The 23783-nt window shown below is 36.5% G+C and overlaps 1 long non-coding RNA gene across 1 annotated transcript in view; it reads right to left on the bottom strand.

Moving 5' to 3' along the window:
* The window catches only part of LOC138916071 (uncharacterized), a 73360-nt gene extending 52809 nt beyond the window's left edge, over positions 1–20551 (bottom strand). The window contains exon 1 of the long non-coding RNA XR_011422719.1: positions 20208–20551. This is a non-coding gene — a long non-coding RNA (uncharacterized lncRNA). The remainder of the gene's footprint in view (positions 1–20207) is intronic.
* Between the last annotated feature and the right edge of the window lie 3232 nt (positions 20552–23783).

A 23783-nucleotide genomic window follows, 5' to 3' on the forward strand; every position in this document is an offset into this window, starting at 1 on the left:
TAGTGTATGTTTAATTTAGCACCTCATAGCAATTCAACTCAAATGTTTTCTTAGATACATTGTTTGTGCAAAGCTTTTTTTGTTTCTTGGGTTTTTTTGATTTTTTTGAGGAAGATTAGCCCTGAGCTAACTGCTGCCAATCCTCCTCTTTTTGCTGAGGAAGAGCAGCCTTGAACTAATATTCGTGCCCATCTTCCTCTATTTTATATGTGGGACGCCTGCCACAGCATGGCTTGCCAAGAGGTGCCACGTCCCCACCCGGGATCTGAACCAGTGAACCCTGGGCCACCGAGAAGCAGAATGTGTGAACTTAACTGCTGCCCCACTGGGCCGGCCCCTTTTGTTTGTTTTTATGAGGAAGATTAACCCTGAGCTAACATCTATGCCCATCTTCCTCTACTTTATATGTGGGACACCTGCCACAGCATGGCTGGAGAAGCGGTGTGTAGGTCGGCACCCAGGCTCCGAACCAGTGAACCCTCAGCTGCTGAAGCGGAGTATGTGAACTTAACTGCTACAGCAGCAGACTGGCCCCTGTGCAAAGGTTTTATATTACATCCGTGCTGCAACTCTTTAGAGTTCAGTTCTGATTTACATATTATCCTTATTCCAGTAAAATTGCTTTTCAATTAGATGTTTAGAGTAACAAATGTATTCTATTAATTTTCATTTAAATTAAAAAAAAACATGAAAGAGTATCTACTAACCACTCAGAAATTTCCTAGCTGCTCCACTAGACTTCTATATGCTGGGCATATCTTTTGAAGTTAATGAGCTCCTACATATTAGTAGTTAGCTGAATTTTTTTCATGGTTAGAATATCTTGTGTAGCATTGAAAATGCCATTAAGCCACTTAGTGTTTTAAATGGAGTCATCTTAATGGATGCCTTTCAAAATATTAAAACAATTTCCCTGCTTTTAAAAAAGCCTGGGTGGGGGAGCACAATTGAATTGAGTTGTTCAAGTCATTTTAAAAGTCATCGAACATGGGTCATTTTGGCAGACAGGACAGTTGAAATTGATGCAAAATAAATCCCTGTTACTTGAAGACAAGATATTTGGTAAGTATGAGAGAAATCCTTTGTCCTAGATAAAAAGAAAGCTATATCCACCATTGAAAGTATGCTCTCTCTCCATTTAGTTCCTTTCAAAAAGGGCTAAATGGATTTAAATAACCCAAAGTATTGAACACTTTCAGAGAAGACTGTGGAGATCATGCTGATCTAATTAGCAAAATTGCATGCTTCGTATATGCCGTTCTCCTTTTTATCAGCCAATTGGAAATAATATATTATCAAAGGGAAACTCACTTTTCTTTTTTATGCAGTCCTCCTGCCCTGTGTTCCCTGCTCTGCTGCCATAGCTCTAGAATAAGCTTTTTGAATATGGACGAGTCCCTTAATTCTTTGCCCCAGTTCCCTTCCCTGGGTAAGGGAGCTGGCACTCCACCCTACCATTGCGTAAATTACTACCCTGAGGAACTGAATGCCACCCTAGGGCATTAAACCTCAAAGACTTGATGCACTTCCATGGTACTCACCTCACCAAGAGTCCTTTGCACACAGGAACCTTCAGGCAAGGCGAAAAAAAGATAACTAACGAAAGTGTTCATTAAGTTCTTATACTGTAAAGTATCAGGATACTTTTGTGGAACATTGAATGATCCATTCAGAGTGTTTTGGGTGAGTTTACTTAAATAGAAAATTTCTAAACAGTTATCTAAAACTGTTTCATTTGGACCCCTTGTTTTGAGACATTGCTCAGCACTATCGATGAGCCATCTGTGTGATGAGCTCTCTAGAGCCACGACAGGCTGTGCTGATCAGACTCAGCTGCTCCCTGGTGCCCACTGGCTTCACTTTTTTGGTCTCCAAACAAGCCCTTTTCAAAATTTTCATATTAACTGTACCAAAACTCCTCTGACTCTCTTCCCAAATCACACATACCAGAAAATGAGCTCACTACCTGCACCACGGAGCTTAGAGGCCTTAGTAATTACCTATGTCAAGTATCACCTCCTTTTTTATATAACTTTCTGTAGATCCTCACACATCCTTTCTTACATTCTTCATCTTTTTAAAAACGTGTCCTGCCTTCTTTTGAAGAACAACTCCTTCTCCTCTTGGTCATGTCCTGTCTTGACTTCATAAGGTTCTTATTCCATCCAGTATCCATTTTAAACAAATTTTGACATTCTTTACAATACCTCTCATGAATTTTTCTCTTCTGCATATAATATCCTCACCAAACCATTCCTGAAAAACGCTTATTCATTCTGACTATCCTCCTCACTGCGCTGTCAGAATTACTGCCTTCGTTATGTCACCAGTAAACATACGTAGCCGTAATCAATATGGAAGGTGAGTATCAGCTTTGGGGCTCATGTACAATGTTAAAAGGTTCTTAGCCTGATCCATAAATGCTATTCTGCTCATTTAGATGACATAAAGCTAGGGAAGTTTCCCATTGCTGGATCTTATTAGCCAAATGTTGTTGAAGAGCTAGATAAATAAATGAATGAAACATAAAGAAGACAGGTTCATGAGATTTGGTCTTGTGTCATGACCAAGGGAGAAACTTCTAGCAAATGTTCAAAACCAGAGGAAGTTAGATGCAGAGAGAGTTATTTTTGTTGATTACATTTTGCTATGTAACTTGGTCATAATGATGTAGCAGAGAAATTGGGTGGATTTATTTCTCTATCATTGCAAAAAATATCCGGGTATCACCGTAGAGGTCCCCTAACAGATCTTATCTTGGTACGAAGTGCCACTCACGGAAGTATTTGAGATTTTATATCTATCTAGGAGGCTATATTTCAGCTTTGCCAAAATACTATTGTTTTTTGCCTCAAATGCAAAATCGGCCTCTGAAACTCTAGCCTCTCCTTCTGCGTATTTTGGCCTTGTAGAGCTACAAAGGCAGGAAGCGGAACTTTAAGACTCACTCATTTTGGTAGATTGATTTCAAAAATGTCTTCAAATCTTCACCTCTTCTTCTATTTAGACCCTCTCCAATGTGACTGCAGATACTCCCAACAAAAAGTGGAATCTATTATGCCACCCTGTGAATTGGCCTGATTTGTTGACTTTGACCAATAGAATCTGGTAGAAGTACAGTGTACGAGCTCTGGAATAGCCTCAAGAGTCCTTGCAATTTTTGCTTATTTTCTTAAAACCATGCCACTGTCATGTGAACAATCCCAGTTGGTCAGGGCCATCCTGGACCAGCCTAGAGACTGTGAATGGATGACTTTTCTCTTCAGTGAATATTTATGAGGCTCAGTTTTATTATCTCTAAAATTATTGTAATAATAATCTTAAAGGACTTCCCTGATAAAAAAATTAAAAATCTAAGCACCAGCCAGCTAGTAGGCATTCACAATAATTTGTTATTTTCCATTCCTCTCTGAACATTTTACTCTTTTAGTCCATTATTGAGTTCTGCAAAACGTGTATTGAACATCATTGCCTGGCTCTGGGCTGAGTTCTGAGATTCCAAGGATAAGTAATACCCCAAACTCATGTTCAAGCATCTTACAGCCTTTAATGCAAACCATTAATTAGGTCACTTACTGACTACTTCACCAGGAGTCTTTCAGTTTCCTTTCGTTGCCAACATTCTGGTTTTATTTCCTATATTGTCACAAAACTATTTCACCAAAAGACAAAAGTGACCCAATCACTCCTTTATTTAACAACAATAAAATAACAAAGAAGACAATACCGATCTCTGATTTGTCTAATGATTAGTCTCCAAATTTCTTACAGCCAGCAAGGTCTTTCACAGTCTTTTAAACTATTCTCTATCTTTTCTAAACCTTGGGTTCCTCATCAGTAAAACAGACATAAAATCTACTTCATACATTTGATAATTAAATGTGATAAAGCCTTGAAATCACTTAGAGTGTCTTATGTAAGCGTGCATTAAAAAGTGGCTATTTCTATTGTTTCTGTTGTAATATTATTCCATTTGTATTGTTACTTCTCTCACCACCGCTGCTATTCCTACAACTTCAGCTGACTTTATCTCTATATTTGTTGACAAGGTCCTCCTTCTTCTGTTAAAGTGAACTCTCCATCATCTTGACAAATTATGCTCTTTAATTCTATCTTAAAAATTTTCACATACTATTTCCTCCGAAAATGCTTTCTAACCCTCTGTCCACCTTGTGTTTTCTATTCATCTTCAAGAATCAGTTTAAATATTACCTCCCCAGCGAAATATTACCTCATTCCTCGAGGCAGAGGTAGATATTCTATTTTTCATGACCCCATAGGTGTTTCACTCATCTCTAAAATGTCACTTACCAGCCTGTTCTGCAATTTGTTTATTTTCATATATTGGTTTGTGTATATTGAAAAGACATGTACTTTTTCTCAATAATTTTATTGCCCTAGGGTCTAGGGCATAATATTTGCTCAATAAATATTGTGATAATTAATATGCACACTTGAGGATTATTCTAAAAAAGCACCAGTATTCTTCTACTAGTATTTAAATCTAGGCTTTTCTTTTCTTTTTTTTTCTAATTGTACATGGCATTTTCACATCTCTCTCATTTCTAGGTCTCTTCTATTTTAAGGAGGAACATACTAATAAAATAATTCCAAAATTGTAAAATATTTCTGCTTTCTAATAGTTCAAATAAAAAACACATTTCACTGAAATAATTCCTATTTATGTTTTAAGAGTTTAAAGTCACATGTTCATTTCTCTAAAATATTTTTTTCTTGTTAACAGGCAAGTATTCATTTATTACTATGATTTTAAAACTTCCAAATTTTTATGTAAGAAATAAACAAATATGATTAATGTATGTGACCAATTCAACGGAGATAAATATTTGATTTGGTTTTGACTGAGTTTTTTAGTGGGCATTGACCAAATGGCCTTAATGTTCCCCTCAGCTTGACTAAACTTTAGACAGTTTTCTTTCTGATTATAGGTCACTGACCTCCTTTTTCTGAGAGCATTCACTTTAGAAAACTTGCAATTATAAATTCTTTCTCTGCCCCTTTGTAGTTTAAATCTTCCTTCAGACTCTTGCCAGGATTACAACCCAGGGACGTCTTTCTCCAAGATCTGGGGTCTGTCTTTTTGAAATGTGATCATCAAGAAAAAGCTCCTATCTCCCAGTATCCATGGAGGATAGAAAATTAACTTTGACAAAAGCCACTTAGCACACACAGATGGCCTAATCACATTGACCAACCTCCCCCAGTACTTTTCCACTAGCTCACTGCAGTGATTACAGCTTTCCCAGCTTGATTCAGTGGAGTGGAGTTCCATCTCTTGCCCCTACTGGAATAGTCTTGATTACTATTGCAATAGTCTTCAATGAAGTCGTCTCTACCTGTTTAACTTGTCTGGTGCAATTTTTCTTTGACAGCGTTTTCCATACATTATAAAAAAGGGAAATTTTAGATTTCCATTTCACAATGTGGATGCATTAATTTCCTGTTGCTGCTGTAGCAAGTGACTACAAACTTCTTAGCTCAAAACAACACAAATTTATTCTCTTGTTCTGGAGGTCGGAAGTCTGAAATCAGTTTCACTGGGCTAGGTGATTGGCAAAGTGTTGGCAAGGATGGTTCCTTCCAGAGGATCTGTGAAGAAAATCCTTTTTGTTCTCTTTTCTAGCTCTTGGACCTGCTTTCCTTACATTTCTTGGCTTGTGGCCCCTTCTTCCATCTTCAAAGCCAGCAGCATGGCATCTACAAATCTCATTCTGTTTCCATCATTATTGCCTCTGTTCTTTGCTCTCCTTCCCAGTTCCACCTGGAAAATCCAGCATAATTGCCCTATCTCAAGATTATTAACTCTATCACACCTGTAAAGTACCTTTTCCCGTCTAAGTTAATACCACAGGTTCGGAGATTAGCATGTGGATATCCAGGGGGGCCATTATTTAGTTTAGCATAGTGAGCTAAAAAGTCCTTAAGCCTACAAACCAACTCAAATCTGGGAACTATTTCATGCCTAATTTTACCAAAGGAATAAAATTTTAGTTATGCGTTTTCTGAGAATTTCTGGAAAAACTCATTATATAAATGAGAAGACTAATGAGTCATATTAAGAATTCAAACTTTTCTTTGCTCTGTATAGTGGTCAAACACTTGCACCTGTATGTAAAAGGCAACTGCATAGATTCAAATCTCATTTGTGTTTCTCAGGATTTTGCAATTTAGAAAATAAGTTTCTATGTTGTTTACCATCTTGGCATGTAAGGGTTTTAATATAAGATTACATTCTTTTCACATGACATTGTTTGGAAATATTAAGAATGGTAACTGGATTGCAAAATTACAGTAATATTTTTAATTGTTTCCATTTTATACTTGCTGAGTATACGAATGCTGTTATAATGGAGGTTGGACTTGATAGAGCTTAGCCTTGAAATTATAATCAAATTTACAACTTCTTGTTTAATTTTCTATATGCCACAGGAAAAGGAATCTTTCTAAAGGAGAAGGGGCTTTCTAAAGCAATCTTTTGTTCTGTAAGTGCAGTAATGTGAGGCCTCCACTACACACTGCAGGGCCTTGCCATAAAACTCAGAATAAAAGCAAAGTCCTAAAAACAGCCCCCAAGGGCTTATGTGACCTGTGCACTAGCTGCTCCAAGGTCACACCAGTCTCCTTGTTCTTTCTCCCACACGCCAGGCATGTTCCCGCCTTGGGATATTTGTTCTTGCTCTCTCTACCAGAACACTTTCCCCAGACAGCCTCGTGGCTCACTGACTCTCCCCCGTTAAGTCTTCGTCAAAAGTCACTTTCTTAGTGAGATCTTCCCAGAACAGACCATGTTCTTTCAAATTTCACCCCACTCCCATATTATGTATTTATTTATTTACATGTATCTTTATTTGTTTGTTTATTTGAATGAAGTAAAGCTTCGTACTGTAAAATGCACAAATCTTATAAAATTCCCCAGTGAAGATATCGAATATTTCCATCACCAGAAATCCCCTTGTTCCTTGTTCCTCCTACCAACCTCCTCCCTGCCCCCACAGACAGCCACTGTTCTCATTTCAATCACCACAAATTACTTTTCCCTCTTCTTGAACTTCATGAAATAGGATCTACAGAATGTACTCTTTCGCGTCTGGATTCTTTTATTCAATATAATCTTTTTGAAATTCATCCATGTAGTCTCATATATCTGTAGTTAGTTCCTATTTATTGCAGAGAAGTATTGTATTTGCATAATTATATTACAATTTAATTATCTATCCCCTGTTGATGGAGTTATGGATTGTTTCTAGTTTAATGGAGTTACGGATTGTTTCCAACTCGGGATTCTTTTTAATAAAGTTACTAAAAAGCACTTTGTGTAGCTTGTTTGAGACAGGTTTTTATTTCTCTTGTGTGAGTACATGTATTACTGACAGTTCTCCAGAGAAACAGAACCAACAAGATGTGTATTTTCAATAGTCCCCCCTTATCTGCGGTTTCACTTTCTGTGATTTCAGGGACCCAAAGTCAACCACAGTCTGAAAATATTAAATAGAAAATTCCAGAAATAATTCATAGGTTTTAAATTGGGCTGTTCTGAGTAGCGTAATGAAATCTCGGGTTGTCCTGCTCTTTCCTGCCCAGGACAGGAATCATTCTTGTGCGCAGTGTATCCACACTATATATGCTGCCTGCTCCTTAGTCACTTAGTAGCCATCTCGTTTATCAGATTGACTGTCACGGTATCCCAGTGCTTGTGTTGAAGTAACCCTTATTTTACTTAATAATGGCCCCAAAGTGCAAGAGTGGTGATGCTGGCAATTCAGATATGCCAAAGAGAAGTGTAAAGCGCTTCCTTTAGGGGAAAATTCTCAGCTTAATAAGGAAAGAAAAAAAATCACATGCTGAGGTTTCTAAGGACTGTGGTAACTTTTATTACAGTCTATTGTTATAGTTGTTCTATTTTATTACGTTGTTATTGTTAATCTCTTACTGTGCCTAATTTATACATTAAACTATCATAGGTATGTATATATAGGAAAAAATCATAGTATACCTAGGGTTCAGTACTATCTCTGGTTTCAGGCATCCAGTGGTGGTCTTGGAAAGTATCCCTGTGGATAAGGGTGGCGGGCTACTATACATAGAGAGAGGGAGATTTGTTTTAAGGAATTGGCTCACATGATTATGTAGACACGACAAGTTCAAAATCGGATGAGGTAGGCCAGCAGGCTGGAGACTCCGGGAAGATTTGCAGCTGAAGTCCAAAATCAGTCTGCTAGCAGAATTCCTCCTTGCTCAGGAGAGGTCACTGTTCGTTCCATTAAAGCCTTCAACTGATTTGATGAGGCCCACTCACATTATAAAGAGCAATTTGCTGTACTCAGAGTCCGCCAATTCAAACCTTAATCTTATCCAGAAAAGCAGTTTCACAGAAATATACAGAATAATATTTGATTAATATCTGGATGCTATGGCCCAGTCAAATTGATACATAAAATTATCAACCACAAGTCATTTAATTTCTTTCTTTTCAATCTTTATAATTTTTATTTTATTTTTTGTTACCTAATTGCATTAGATAGGGCCATCAACCTAACATTAAATGAAAGAAGTGAGATCAGACATCCATGCTCCATTCTCTTAGAGGGAAATTGTCAATATTTTGCCATTATGTATAACTCTAGCAATATGTTTTTCATAGATACTCTTTATCATATCGCAGATGTATTTCTAACTTGCTAAGACTTTTTAAAAAAATAGTCAATGACTGTTAAATTTTACCAAGGGCTTTTTTCCCATCTATTGAGATGATTGTGTAATTTTTTCCTTATTCTGTTAGTATAGTAAATTTCACTCATGGCTTCTAAATGTCAAAACAGCTTTGCATTCCTGAGATAAACCCCAGTTGGACACGATGTCTTATCTGTTTCTTTTACATGTATTGTTGGACTTAATTTGTTGATGCTTTGTTTTGGCATGTACATTAATTCAAAATATTGCTCCCCAGTTCTGTTTTGTCTTTTGTACTGATGTTGAGTTAGATAAATAGTGTTTCTCCCTCCTTTATTTTTTAGGAGTGGGCCTTTGTGATCCTGTGTGCCCCTCAGAATCCTCTCTCTGGGTTAAGGAATTGAGCTAATGTAAAAAAATTGGATCTTCTCTCTAGGAATATGAAACTGGGGCTCAGAAAATAGAGAATACTGTCAGACACCTCAGTAAGTATTGGGAATATAAAGAAGCTGGGTTTGGACCATTGGAGAACCCATGAATCAGAAACGTAGATGGAAGTGAAGTTAAATGACCCCGAAGCAGAGAGAGAGACCCAGACACTTGCTAGTTTCAAGCTCTAGTTCCTCCTGAGGACTGGCACGTTCTCTCCTTGATTTCAAAAACTTCCCCTAAAGCTTGTAACAAACTCTCTTTTATGGGAGGCTAGGAGTGGGGGAACACTACCAAAATGATCGTTGGTTGCTATTTATATATTTCTTTATACGTTTTTTTAAAAATTGGGTTTGTATTTGGAAAATAGAATTTTAAGAGTGTGGAAACCTCTGAGGGGAGAGAGGATGAAACTAGAAATAGTGAGGCTGACAACCATCCTGGCAGCTTGCAGTAAATTGCTAATACTTCATTTCTTGAATCAAATAGCTGACTGATGTGAAATCATTAGGAAAGCCTGCTAAATTTTATTCACATCACTATATTATGTGCAGAGTATGCTCTATTATATGATATATATAAATTCAATATGTAACCTTTGAGTTTCATAAGTATATTTTTGTCCCTAATGGAATCTTGTCACAAAATGCTTTAAGGAGCTCTGAGACTCCAGGGTACTTAGACAGCTTTAAGTTTAAATTAACTCAGGAATTGATTTCCACTTCAAGCAGTGTTTTACTAAATGCAAAAGTATAGATTGGACCACTTCTTCAAGAAAGAATCTTCAAATTGATAGGTCTAAATTTTGCTCTTGAACACTGTTTCAACTTGCACTGTTTATACATGAAAAGTTCCGCAACACCTATTTTCGTGGCAAATGCAATTACATGGGTCTCTAAGGGAATTTCTTCTCTAGCAAGCAGGCAAATAGCGAAACTGCCTCTTACTCTGGCGGCTGTTTTCCATCCGCATCATCTAGAATGGGAAAGGATTTGGTAAAAGAAGAAGGATTTTCTTTTTTATATCCCAGGAGAGAAGCTTGAGAGAAGAATTTGAAAAAAACTGAATTTGGGGTATTTTTGTCTTTGAATCATGATGAGTCTGTTCATTGTCCCTGTCCACTTGTGATTTCATAAATAATGACATGTCAGTTTACCATTGATACAGCAGAAGTGTTTTTCTAAGTCAACTCCCTTTATTATTCTATATACTCTTTCTAGATAGTTTTATATTCTCCCATGGCATTAATAACTTCTGTTGTCATAAAGACTATTGGACTGATTAGCTTTGGATTTAAATATATATATATTTTGCGATTTTCTTTTGAACTCTCTTTGGAATCTAGTACTCTTTATACTTGATGTTTTCAAAAATTCCGCATATGGGTGTAAAAATATGTAGAAAATAACTGTCAACTTCCTTTCTAGGATTTGTTTTTTCGAAAAAATGGATTGACAAAATGGTTAGCAATGGATGTTCCCTAAAAGAATATTTATTCAATTCACTTTCACTATTGAATTTAGATATACACTATTATTTTTTAAAAATCCTTTAGCTTTTCCTTAAACTTCTTTCTACTCCATATCCGAGCCCTTTTCTTAGCAGAGGGGCTGGTTAACAGGAGTTTGGATGGAAGAGCAGAGGGGTTTCAGGATTCCAATTCCTTTTCTCATTTCAAGCTCAAGCAAAAAGTCCACTTTCTTAGTCTCTCTTTTCAGAACGAGAATGAAGAGTTGCAATTGCAGGAAGAAATATGACTGGTCCTTATTTGAACTCTGGTCCATTTCCTACCCAGAAGGAATTAAGACTCTGCCCTGGTTTCTATGTCATCCTCCACCATGAGATGAAAAATGAGAGCCCATAAGGAGTCAGAAAACAAAGGTATCATACATGGTAATTTTTAATTCTTTCATCAGATAATTTTATCTTTAAAACAAGTCGCAGAGAAATTTAATGTTAAAAAGTGTAGATTTCAGTTCTTCACAGATCTTACAAATTTTCCATACCAGTTTGTCCGTGTTTTGGCAAAACTCTTGTTTTGAACTAATTTTAAACTTTTAGAAAGGTTGCAAATGTTATACGGAGAGTGTTTGTTTACTACTCACCCAGCATCCACTTCTGTTAACATCATACATAACGTAATATAGTCAAACCAGAAAATTAACGTTTCTTATTCAAATTTTACCATTTTTTCCACTAATGTCCTTTTTCTGTTCCAGAAGCCTATCTAGGATACTGTGTTGCATTTAGTTTTTTTTTAATTAGTAAATTTTATTTTTTAGCGTAGTTTTAGGTTCACCACAAAATTCTGTGGAAAGTACAAAGTTCTCATATGCCCCCTGTCCCCACATGTGCATAACCTCCCCCATCATCAACATCTCACATTAGAGTGGTACATTTGTTACAATCCATGAACCTACGCTGACACATTGTTATCACCCAAAGTCCATAGTTTACATTAGGGTTCACTCCTGGTCTATTCTTTGGGTTTTGACAAATGTATAATGATGTATTGTACAGAGTAGCTTTACTGCCCTAATAATCCTGTACGCTCTGGCTATTCATTTCTATTTCCCCCTTAACTTCTGGCAACCACTAATCTCTTTACCATCTCCATGGTTTTGCCTGTTCTGTAATGTCATATTGGACTCACACATTATGTAATTTTTTCAGATTGGCTTCTTTCACTGAATAATATGTATTTAAACTTCTTCCATATCTTTTCATAGTTTGATAGCTCATGTCTCTTTAATGCTAAATAGCATTCCATTGTCTGGATGTACTACAATTTATTAGTCCATTTAAGTACTGAAGGACATCTTGGTTACTTCCATGTTTTGGAAATTATGAATATAGTTGCTATAAACATCTGCACGGAGATATTTTCAGTTCATTTGAGTAAACACTAAGGAGCATGATTGCTGGATCGTATGATAAGAGTATGTTCAGTTTTGTAAGAAATTGCCAAACTTTTTTCCAAAGTGGCTGTAGCGTTTTGCATTCCCACCAGCAATAAATGAGAGTTCCTGTTGCTCCACGTCCTTGCCAACATTTGGTGTTGTCAGTATTCTGGATTTTGTACATTCTGATAGGTGTGTAATGTTGCATTTATTTTTTATATCTCCTTAGTGTTCCCCAAGTTTCAATAAGTAGTTCCTCAATCTTTCCTTTTCTTTCACGATCTAGAAACTTTTGAAGAATTATCCATTATTTTATAGACTGTCTTTCAGTTTGGATTTATCTGATATTTTCTCATGATTGGAATGAGATGAATTTGCGCCGTTTTGACAAGAATATCACAAAAACCAATTTTCATCCTTCTCAGTGCATCTTATCAAAGAGTTTGTGAGGTTGATATGATATTCTTATTCCTTGGGATATAAAACTTGATTAGTTGGTTGTGATGGTGTCTGAGTTCCTTGACTATAAATTACTAAATTAACCTTTGTAGTAAAGAAATATATCTTAGGGGAAATAGTTTGAGGCTATTCAACTCATATTTTTCTTCAAACTTCCACCTAATTTTGGCATCCATAGATGGAACTATGAGTTCAAATCCAATATCATCAGTATTTATTTCGTTGATCAAATTGTTCAAGCTTTGCCCTTTATGAACTCCTTCAGGTCGACTCCTGAACAAGCTGCCATCCTTTTTTATTTAAATCACACATTTGTTTTCTAGCAGCACAACTTGTTCTGGGCTCATCTTATTTTAATCTTCTACCTTTGCTTATTGGTAAGAATATGGAAGATAGATTGTACTCAGGAATGACAGCTATGTTTTTATCCTGAGCAATTGTATGAATCAGTGGGACATTTTATTTTTACCTTACTTCTTTCTGGGTTTTTTCCTAAGGGATATGTGCGTATTGAAAAGATTGAGAATTAGGAATTCATTTTTGGACATTGGTCATGCTTAATTTTAACTGATTGTTGGACGGTCAAGTAGACTCGTTAAGCAGGGAGTACATTATTAATCAAATTCTTGGGGAGATGCGAGGGCTGCAGATAAACTTTGGAGTTATCAGCACATACATAGCACTAATTGTAGGAATAGAGGACATCACTTAGGGAGGAGTATCAATAGACAAAATAAAAGAATTATGGATTAGGCACATGGCAATCCAATATTTAGGAACTAGGGAGAGGAAGGGAGGAGATAGCTCAGAAGGAGTTACAAATGAAGTGGGATTGAAATGAAGTGGGATTGAAATGAAGGCTGTTTGATGTTCCAGAGCCAAAGGAAGAAAGGATTTCAACAGCGAATGATTAGTCTGTTTTCTCAAATGCAGTCGAAATGCCCAGCAAAATGAAGATCAAGAACAGACCACTGGATGTAGCAAGAGGTGTTCATGTAACTAAGATAATATACTAAGAACTGATTCCCACTTACTTTTCCTCTTTGAGCTATCACTCTAATGGCCTGCTTCTTGCAAAGATAGCATATTATATTTTCACTTTTATCCCATTTTCTCTCCCATTTCAAGATTTCAAGTGGGCCCAGAGGCATGCTGATAGGAAACGCTCACCTATACCTCCTGGGATGATGGGTTTGTTTTTGTGGAAAGTACTATCTACTTTTGACAAATGTGTATTTCCTGAAACCTTGCAAGGCATAGGTCTGCTCTCGAACATCTCCATTAACCAGGTCCAATTTTCCTGCATTAGACAGCCTTTTCTCATAGATGTTGCTTTATGTTTGTTTCTATTTCCTAGTTTTATTGAAGATTCAGTTTCCTTCTCTGTGTATTTTTCTTTTCTCTTTATTTTTTCTAAAGTGGTTTTCAAAGAAAAGACAGTGGCAGAGACATCTTTTATTCATTGTGTCTCCACCACATGAAATAAAGTTATACAAACAGTACAAACCAAGCTCTGTGCTGTCTTGTTCCCAATTATAACAGATGACCTGAAACAGGACCTGGAACTGAGAAGTAGAAGCTCAAGAAATATTTGTTAAATAAGTGAAAGGATACTTTACTGAAAGTTCAGTTAATTTTAAATTACATTTAAAAATCTCATGATTTCTAGTTACTTTTTTTAATGTGATATTCTCTTGAATATATAGATTTAATTATATTTTTCTAATTTTCAAGTTCTATTTGCTCATAAAATATTTTTCTTGGGTTTGGTTTCTGTATTGATTAGGTACCTTTCTTTCAAGGAATTGGTTTTCTTGAAACGTTTGGTGATTCAAGGCTAACTGCTAATCTTTACATTTGAGTTGTCCTAACCATCTATCTTTTTTGTGTTTTGTATCCTATAGGTGGATTATGGGATAGGGGATGCTATCTAGATGGCTTTTCTGGTTGTTTTTCTCCTGGAATGTGTGTGGCTTTCTATAGTTCTTCCTTATCTCTTCAGTTACAGAACCAATTATTTAATAGAAAGGCGAATACCTCTGCTTCCCGTTACTTAGCCCACATGAGGAGTGTGGGAGTAGTCAACACTCCTCACTGCTCTGACTTGTTAATTAATCAGCTTGATGAAACCCTCAGGCCTTTTAATCTGGGTTTGGAGCTTCAGTGAATTGCTCTAAATTTTCTATTCTCTTCAAGAGGAATTTCTAGTCTCATTTTGCTTTATCTTCCAGATTGTTAAAGTGTAGGTGTCAATTTGTTGTTGGTGCCATTGAGTCAATTTCGACTCCTAGTGACCATGTGTACAACAGAGTGGAATGGCACCCATTCTTCTGCGCCAACCCTCTCACCTTCTGGTGCTATATCAGACAATGCCCTACTGCAATTTATAGGGTTTTCATGGCCAATTTTTTCAGAAATTTTCTCCCTAGTGCGCTGGAATCTGTCCACCATGGGTGACCCTGCTGGTATTTGAGATACCGATGGCATAGCTTTCAGCAACACACAGCTGCCACAATATGACAACCAACAGATGGGTGGTGTGGCTCCCTGACCAGGAAACAAACCTGGGGCTGGTGGTGAGAGTGCCAAATCTTAACTACTAGACCACCAGGACTGAAGCAGTGGTCAATATGAAATAGAAATAATGTTTTGCAGCTAGTGACAAATATTAGAAACAACAGCGGCCTGAACAGGGTAGAAGTTGGAAACCTCTCACAGAGTTCAGTGTCTAGGAATCTAGAATACATATGAGAGTTTCACAGTCTTTTCAGAGCCTCAGGCTCCTTCTATCTTACTCATCCACTATACTTAGCTTCTCTTCCCTAGCACAATGGTGCAATGGAAGTCTGGCCATCAGGCCTACATTGCAGGCAGGAAGTGGGAAAGGGGGAGGGCAAGAAGAGCACATGCAAGTTGTCTATACTCCTTTTAAGGAAATTTCTTTGAAGTCCCACCTTATAACTTCCCTTATACTTCATTGATTACAACTAACTGTAAGAGGTTAGGACATGGAATCGTGTAATACAGTACTACTTAAAGTATGCTCCCTGGATGAACACTGGTACATAACATGTTGGTTTTTCTTCTGTGAAGAGGTAAATAGAGAAATTGAGAGCAAGTGATCAGAAACTTGATTGGAATTTGAAAGTCGCACAACATATTAACTATATTTTACAAAGGAAGTGACCCGCACAGGATTAGAGAAAAAAAGTAAAATTAAAAAAAGATCCTGATCCTTCACCTACAATAAAATCTAGATTTTTTGACTCATGAAGAGGCAGAGAATGGATATTGGGAAAGCAACTAGCCACCTCTGCCACAATGATGTTCTCTATTGGTCTTCTAACAAAGGACAGAGAGCATCGGCTCCATGTGTGGACAGAGATGCCATCAACACGTGGAGAGTTTCCCCTTAGCAGCTTCTCTGGGACTTCACAATTCTTTCCAGTTTTTCCCAAGAAGATTTTTCTTGGGAAACAGCTAGATTTCTGGCTTGGTAAGATGCAGAAAGGAAAATATCACTGCATTATACAGAATTGGATTAACTAATAGGTCTTATCATAACAGAAAAGGGTAGGAGACAGGAAGAGGATGTATTTAGAAAAACTAACGGAGAGCTGTTGTAGTTACAGGTGTATATAGTGTTTTAAAGGATTCTTAAAGGTTTGTGTTTTCCAAGTATGGCTTGGAGTAACTGATGTGTGTGCATGGAATGGAAATAAAAGACCAGTTCTGACACTGAAAATAAATCTATAATAGAGTCATATATTTTTTTAATTTAAAAATGCATTTTGAGATTTTAGTTAGGAAAAATTCTCTTTCTCAGTAATTTCCTGAATATGGGTAGCTATATCGCTAGAAAGTTTTGAGTTAAAAAATCCCAGATTTATAATAAATCAAAATATTATTTATTTAATTTTCATACTTTAGTGTTTATTCCAGCATACAATATGAATGTTAATTTACAATTTTTTTTACTTCCATATGCTTTCATATAAATTATAACAATTTATTAACTGCAAAGTAACTGAGGGTGCTATGGACTAAATTGTGTTTCCCCAAAATTCATGTGTTGAAATCCTAGCCCCACAGTGTGATGGTATTTGGTGATGGGGCCTCTGGGAGGTAATTAGGTCAAGAGAGTGAATCCCTCAAAGGGGATTATTGCCCTTATAAGAAAAGACAAGTGAGGGGCCGGCCCAGTGGCACAGCAGTTAAGTGTGCATGTTCTGCTTCAGCAGCCATGCTGTGGTAGGCGTCCCACATATAAAGCGGAGGAAGATGGGCATGGATGTTAGCTCAGGGCCAGTCTTCCTCAGCAAAAAGAGGAGGATTGGCAGCAGTTAGCTCAGGTCTAATCTTCCTCAAAAAAAAAACAAAAGGAAAGGAAAGAAAAGACGTGAAAACACAGTAAGGCGACAGCCATCTGCAAGCCGGAAGAGAGCTCTCCCCAGAAACTGAAGCTGCCAGTGCCTTGATCTTGTACTTCCCAACTGTGAGAAATAAATTTCTGTTGTTTAAACCACCCAGTTTATGGTATTTTGTTACTGCAACTTGAGAAGACTAAGAAGATTAAGAGAGGAATAAGATTTCTTTTCTTCATAAAATCAGGATATTTAGGGAGTTGTCATTATATTGAAGTGTATTTTGCTTGGTAATTTTCTTTTTCTTCTTGCCATTAATATATGTGTTTGAGGAGTAAACATTCCAATGAAAAAGCATCCATTTCAACATTAGCTCTGTGGAATAATATTGTATAATCATCTGCCTCAGTAAATTCACTCTAGTGTCGTTTACTTGCGTTTTGTCTCTTGGTAGGTCCATTGAATTGTATGAATTTATTCTGTTATTCTTTGGCTAATTTTGCGTGGAACTATAAATATATACAAATTTTATTAAATATATAACTCCATTATTACAATATGTCAGAATATATGTTAAAAATTTTAGGATTTCTTTGTTCTTTCAAAGGCTACATACAATTTTAGGCTTGAGATCCAAAATTTAACCAAGTTGTAGGATTTCAACATTTAGTCACATTTCAGTCATGTTCTCATCAACCCTGATTCCAAGGATGAGGTGAGGGAAACGTAATACTACAACCTGTTCTTAAAAGTTGAATAACCTAGGGGTATTTTTTCTACTCTATTCTGAAACCTCAATTGTGTATTTCAATTTAGTCACCACCTATGATTCATTGTACAGCATTTTCTATTCTGAAATACATTCCTGCCTTGAGTAAACTTGCTTGAACCTTCTCAATGACATAGGCTTGTGCTCATAGTTCATTTCTTGAAGTGGATTTCAGGACTCAAAGAGCAACTGTACCTTTAACTTTTGAAGGTAAGACTCCTGGAAGCATAGTGCACCGGGTTCCGTGTGACATGCAGTTAGTCTCTAACGTACTGGGACTTAGGCAAATGATATGTGCATATATAAACAGCATTAAAGGAAAGTGAAATTCAAATATTCAGGCCCTAAGAATGTGGACCTGCTACCACAGAAGGTAAAATGTTCATTTTATGATAGTATTGGGGAATACAGTGGGCAAAGAAAGGATGATTTCCGACAACGTGATGCACAGTCTTTTGATATCCTACATTCACTTGATGGCCTCAGAAAAAACTAAGAAATGACTTCTTGCTCTTCTAGCATTATTGTCTCTTCTCTTGGTAACAATTAAAAGTGGACTTCAGAATAATTACTTTTATAATGTTAGCCTAGGGATTAATAAAGGAAGCAAAAGAAAATTGCATATAGAATGTTCATCCTCTATCTAATATTTTTCAAGAGTTGGATACCACCTGGGAGACCTGATGTGACAGGTCAGATCATTTGGTAGTAACACATTTTATTTACAGGAACTTTATGATATATTTTAATAACTGAAGGGGAAAAGCACCCATATTCACCTTTCTTTTTAATTTTTCTTAACTTTAGTGGGTACTTAGTTGATATATTTATTCTTCCAGAGGAATGTTAAGATCAACTTCAGCTTCAAAGTAACAGGTATTAGAAAGTGTTGGGTTTTGATGAAATTCTATAAATATTATCGCTAATAGGGAAAACACATTAAGCAGATAAAGTTAAAAATATAACCTTTATCACAGTTAAAGGCTAGATGGAAAGATATGACTTAGATGTTATAAAATAATGGGTTTCCTAAATGTAGGTCCCAGAACCAGACTTGCCTAGCCTGTCATTGGTGGTGCTGGAAGACCACAGGTGCCCCAAGGTTTGTTGCAAGTATGCTGTTTAGCTTATTGCAGAAAACATATCAGATAGCCTACTCTTAAGGCAAACAGATTACAAAGAAGGAGAAAGGGAATATGTGGGGGCTTTTCATGCCTATTTCCCTAGGCTAAACTCACTCATCAGAAAATGTACTCCTCCTTCCACGGATAAGTGAGGTGGAGAATTGATAACAAGAATGTTAAACTAATGTTTATTCCCTCCACGTTGAAGGACAAAGGAGCAGAAACTATGATTGCTATTCCAATGTTGGAATAAAAAATAGGTATATGGTATATTTATGTGTTAATTTGGGCTAGCTTTAAATATTTCTATCCTATTTTCCCATGAAATATAATTATATCTCTTAATTTAGTCAGGCTCTATGACCTTAAAAATGAACTAGAACATGATTGTTAAACCATTTTTTGTTGCCACCTATTTTGAGTTTCATTCTTTGACAAATTCTGATTCTTTTATGATTAATAATAATTTAGCTTTTGAAGTTACTTTTAAATAATTACATTTATGTTATCCTAAATATTTCCATTCCCACTTGATATTAAAATCTATTGGCAGAGAGTTGTACATAATATTTTTCCATAATTCCTTTAATTTCATTCATATCTAGATGCCTATTTGCATTATTCCTTTTTTGTATTCCCAATGTTTAGATCCTGGCACATGGTAGGAACTTAATAAATATGTATTTATTATATTTGCTTTCAGAACTATATCCCAGCATCAGTTAGAGGGTATGACACAAATTTGATCCATGTGCTTTGGCTCTGGCAGAGTTCTCATAAAGGAAGCATAAAATTTCACACTGATTATTTATCCTACATTGTATACCTGCCACATTCTATTGTTAAAGGCAAAAATAATTTCATCAACAGGGATATTGTATGAGAAAATGGAGTTTAATAATAAAATATTTATGAAACCAATGCAATTGTGACAACACAAATAATTTATTTTGCTGTCTACTTCATGTATTGGGGAGAGTATAAGAATAGTCCCCGAATGCATGTGGACCATTTTTCTCTCTAACTTCCATTACGAATGTTAAAATAGAAGTCATCTAATATTTTATCTCAAATATACAAGTTGTTTTGTGGAATCATAAAGTCTGGATTTACTAGGTAGAAGAATATTTTTTCACAATCCCCTTCTCCTTTTTGTATTTTTGAATCTTTGCTTTACTACCCACTTCTCATGAACTGTAGTTTGCTATTCCAGGTGGTAACAGATCAGGATGGGAAGGGATGTAATTAAGGTATTAGAGGGATGAAAAGTAGAGGTAGAGAAAAAAAGCAAAAAAGGAAAATTTAGTTAAAAAAAATCCCATATCACTCTAATTTGAGCACAAAATTCCTCCCATAGACACCTGGGTGTCTGATTCTAAAGTGCCACAGACCTGGGAGTGCAGATGATATCCATAATTAATTTTCCCATGGTACCAGTTATGAAGTTGTTGTATTTCAGCTCCAAACTCACCTTCTATTCTCTGCTGTCTGAGGTTAGAGCTGGGGTTCTTCACTCCACGTCTCTGCTTTACTTGTTGCCTCAAGGTAAGGCTCTGCTCATAAGCACAGTCAGGCAGCTGCAAGGCTGGAGGAGGGAGATGGGACTTGCTTCTTCCTGTCTGTTTCCTGTGGGATTTCTGTGAATGTCACACATCAGCAGTGCTTCTTCACTGCAGGAACAACAGATCCTTCCCGCAGCAATCACTAAATCTAGTCTGCAGGGCTTTTTTTAACATTCTGGAAACCAGCCTCATTTTTCCCCACTCCATAGAAACCAGCACCAGGGAGGCAATGCTTTCTCTTCAGAGTTCTGAGTTTCAGCTATATGGGGCCTCCTTTCTACATTTTAATAAGTCCAATCTCTTCTCTGTTCCCTCCTTTTGTTCTCTTGACCATAGCAGTATTTGCTGCTTCCTGCAGTTGCTACCTCCAAGATACCTTACATTTCTCTTTTTATCCTTTCAGTTACGTAAGCAGCAACTTTATATGCAGTTAATAATTCTTTATTTAGGTTTTACCTGTTTATATGACTGGTCTAATTTCTGTCTTCTTTCTGGACCCTGACTTACAGAAACACTGATCCAGTTGTCAAGAGAATTTATCTATCACTTTATTTGTCTAAATCCTATAATGAGCCATTCTGTTGTGAAGGTATGTGAATTTCAGAGTCAGATAAACCAGGTTCTACCCAGGCTCCCCCCGCTCCTTCAGACTGATTGGGGATTTGTGACTTGTGGGATTTGGGGAGAGTTACTTTAACCCTCCTCAACTTCAGTCCCCTCAACTGAAGATAACACCCACTCATAGAATTGCGAGGATTAAATGAGACAATATTTGCAAATCATGTAGCATGTGCTCAATAAATGGCACAGATGATGGTTGTGATGATTGTGGTAAAGGTACAATGATAAGTTTCAATTATTCAGAAATGAAAGTTTTGTACTTAGTTTGCCTGCCTTATTTTAAGGCCTGAAATTCTAAAATCTAGACTTATCAAGTGATACAGCAAAGTTACAAAATTGATGACACATATTGGACTCCTGATTGTACCTGGAGACTTTGAACATGCTTACCCACTAGAATTTCCAAAATAATATGTTATTTCATTAAAGTTTATCATTCCATGGTGGAATACTGACAGATAACAACATTAAGTTAAACATTGACTGACTTAATACCAAGGGTTGTGATACTATATAGAAAAGCAAAAGTGGATTATGAAATTTATAAAATAAAAACATTTTGGGGTTGGCCCAGTGGTATAGCAGTTAAGTTTGCACCCTCTACTTTGGTGACCCAGGGTTGCCAGTTTGGATCCAGGGTGCAGACCTACACACTGCACATCAAGCCATGCTGTGGCAGCATCCCACATATAAAATGGAGGAAGATGGATACAGATGTTAGCTCAGGGTCAATATTCCTTAGCAAAAAGAGGAGGATTGGTCGTGGATGTTAGCTCAGGGCTAATCTTCCTCAAAAAACCCCCCAAAAAAACCAAAAAGCAAAAAATAAATTTACTTTAACAATGAGGAAAATTAGCCAAGAGAGGGTGTGCATTCATCTATAGTGTGCAGAGAATTCCTTCTTCAGAGAAGCAGTAGAACATGGACTTGGCATCAGGCTTCCTGGGCTCAAATCTAGAGAATACATTCACCAGCTCTGTGAACTTGGACCATTTACTTGACTTCACTGTGTCTCAGTTCCCTTATTTGTAAAGTGAGGATAATTCCTAACACATAAGTTTAAACAAACTATTGCAAATAAAGCACTCAGCACATTGTTTTTTTCAGGTTGGAAAAAAGCTTGCATTTTATCAAATTTAACATTCACATAGCAATAGGTTATTAGAAAAATTTTAAGTTCTTGCCCTTCTTTTGTGCTGTGAAAAATGTGGCTTTAGTTTACAAGGAATTTCAAGTAATTACTTCGACTACATGGAATTTCTAAAACACAAGGCTACTACCTGAATAGCAATTGCCACTTTCCTACCTTTCTTAGCATCACACTGTAATAACTCTGAATTATATGGGGTTATAATTATATGTGAAGTTTACATCAATAACCAAATTTTGTGTTGTAATTAAAACAGATGTTCAGGCTGAATTAGAGTGTAAGGAATTGACTGGTCCATTGACTTGGCCTGGTGCAAACTATTTCGTATCCCTTTTCCTTGAAATTTTCTACGTGATGGCCCTGGTCCAGGAAGTAATCATCCCTCATAAAGAGGATATTGATCGCAAATATGTTCCAATTGTGAGGAGAACAATACAAATGAAAACTTAGTGAATGGTGAGCTACATCATGGGGAAAATGCATCCAATTGCTTTGGCCACCAAAAATGAATTTGAACAGAATACTGACTTCCCTTTGGAAAGATAGTTAATCTTAGCTTAATCACAAAAGGAAGACAGTGATAGAAGTGGGAAAAAAAAGAGCTGAGATGAGTTTTTCCAGAGCACAGAAGTAGGTAAAGTTGATTGATAGCTGGTGTTATCCTCCGTGTAAGGTTCCATCAATATAATTAAATTAAAAGTGAAGAGTTGGTTTGGAATTTTCTCATCACTCTTCGAAATCACAAGAGAGTCTGTTAACAAAGCTGCTTTCTTACACACAAGAAAGTTCAAGGGAATTGAAACAAATAAGGCCAGAATCAGGAGACTCTCTGGCTCTCTTGTCTTCATTACATTTCATCAAATCACTGATAGAAAGCATGCGAGTAACAATAGAAAGGCCACATTTCATGTGACTAAGAACTCCTAGGGTTTTTATTTGAGTTTAGATTTAATTAAAGAAATTTACATGTCAGTTAGAAAATAAACTCCCTTAGTCATTCAAAAAACCTTGATTGAGCACCTACTCTGTTCTAGCATAGGTACTATGGGTAGAGAATAAGACAATATCTTTAGAAAATTTATATGTTTTAAAATAATGCCAGGTGGAATCTCTCGGCAATATGTGAGTTTCTGCTCACGGGTGCAATAAAACTATCTGTAGAAGAACAGAACAAAGGAATAAAGGAAAATAGCAATATATGAGAAAAATTGATGGGTATTCACTGACTATCACTAGTGTTAGTCAATGATGTGGTGAAAGTTTCAAAAAAGTAGTGCAATTTTAGGATGAATTAAAATACCAAAACCATGTGGATAATCGTCATCTCACTGTACACTATGCATTGAGAACACATCCATGTTATTCCTTCAGTTCTATGTTTTGTACTTTAAGAGGAACCATGTCAATATACACCGTGCAGTCATGTTACATGGGGATATGTTCTAAGAAATGTGCCATTAGGCGATTTCATTACTGTGTGAACATCAAAGAGAGTACTTACACACATCTAGATGGTATAGCCTACTACAACTAGGCTATACGGTATTAATCTTATGGGATCACCATCACATTTGTGGTCCGTCATTGACTGAAATGTTGTTATGTGGCGTATGACTGTATGTGATTACAAACATTATAAATGAGAGAAATTAAGGGACTTGTGAATGGTAAAAATGTGTGCCCTAATATTCTTAGCCTATGTGGAAGAGGAATT

The sequence above is a fragment of the Equus caballus genome, chromosome 1, assembly GCF_041296265.1.
Source record: "Equus caballus isolate H_3958 breed thoroughbred chromosome 1, TB-T2T, whole genome shotgun sequence".
NCBI lineage: Eukaryota > Metazoa > Chordata > Mammalia > Perissodactyla > Equidae > Equus > Equus caballus.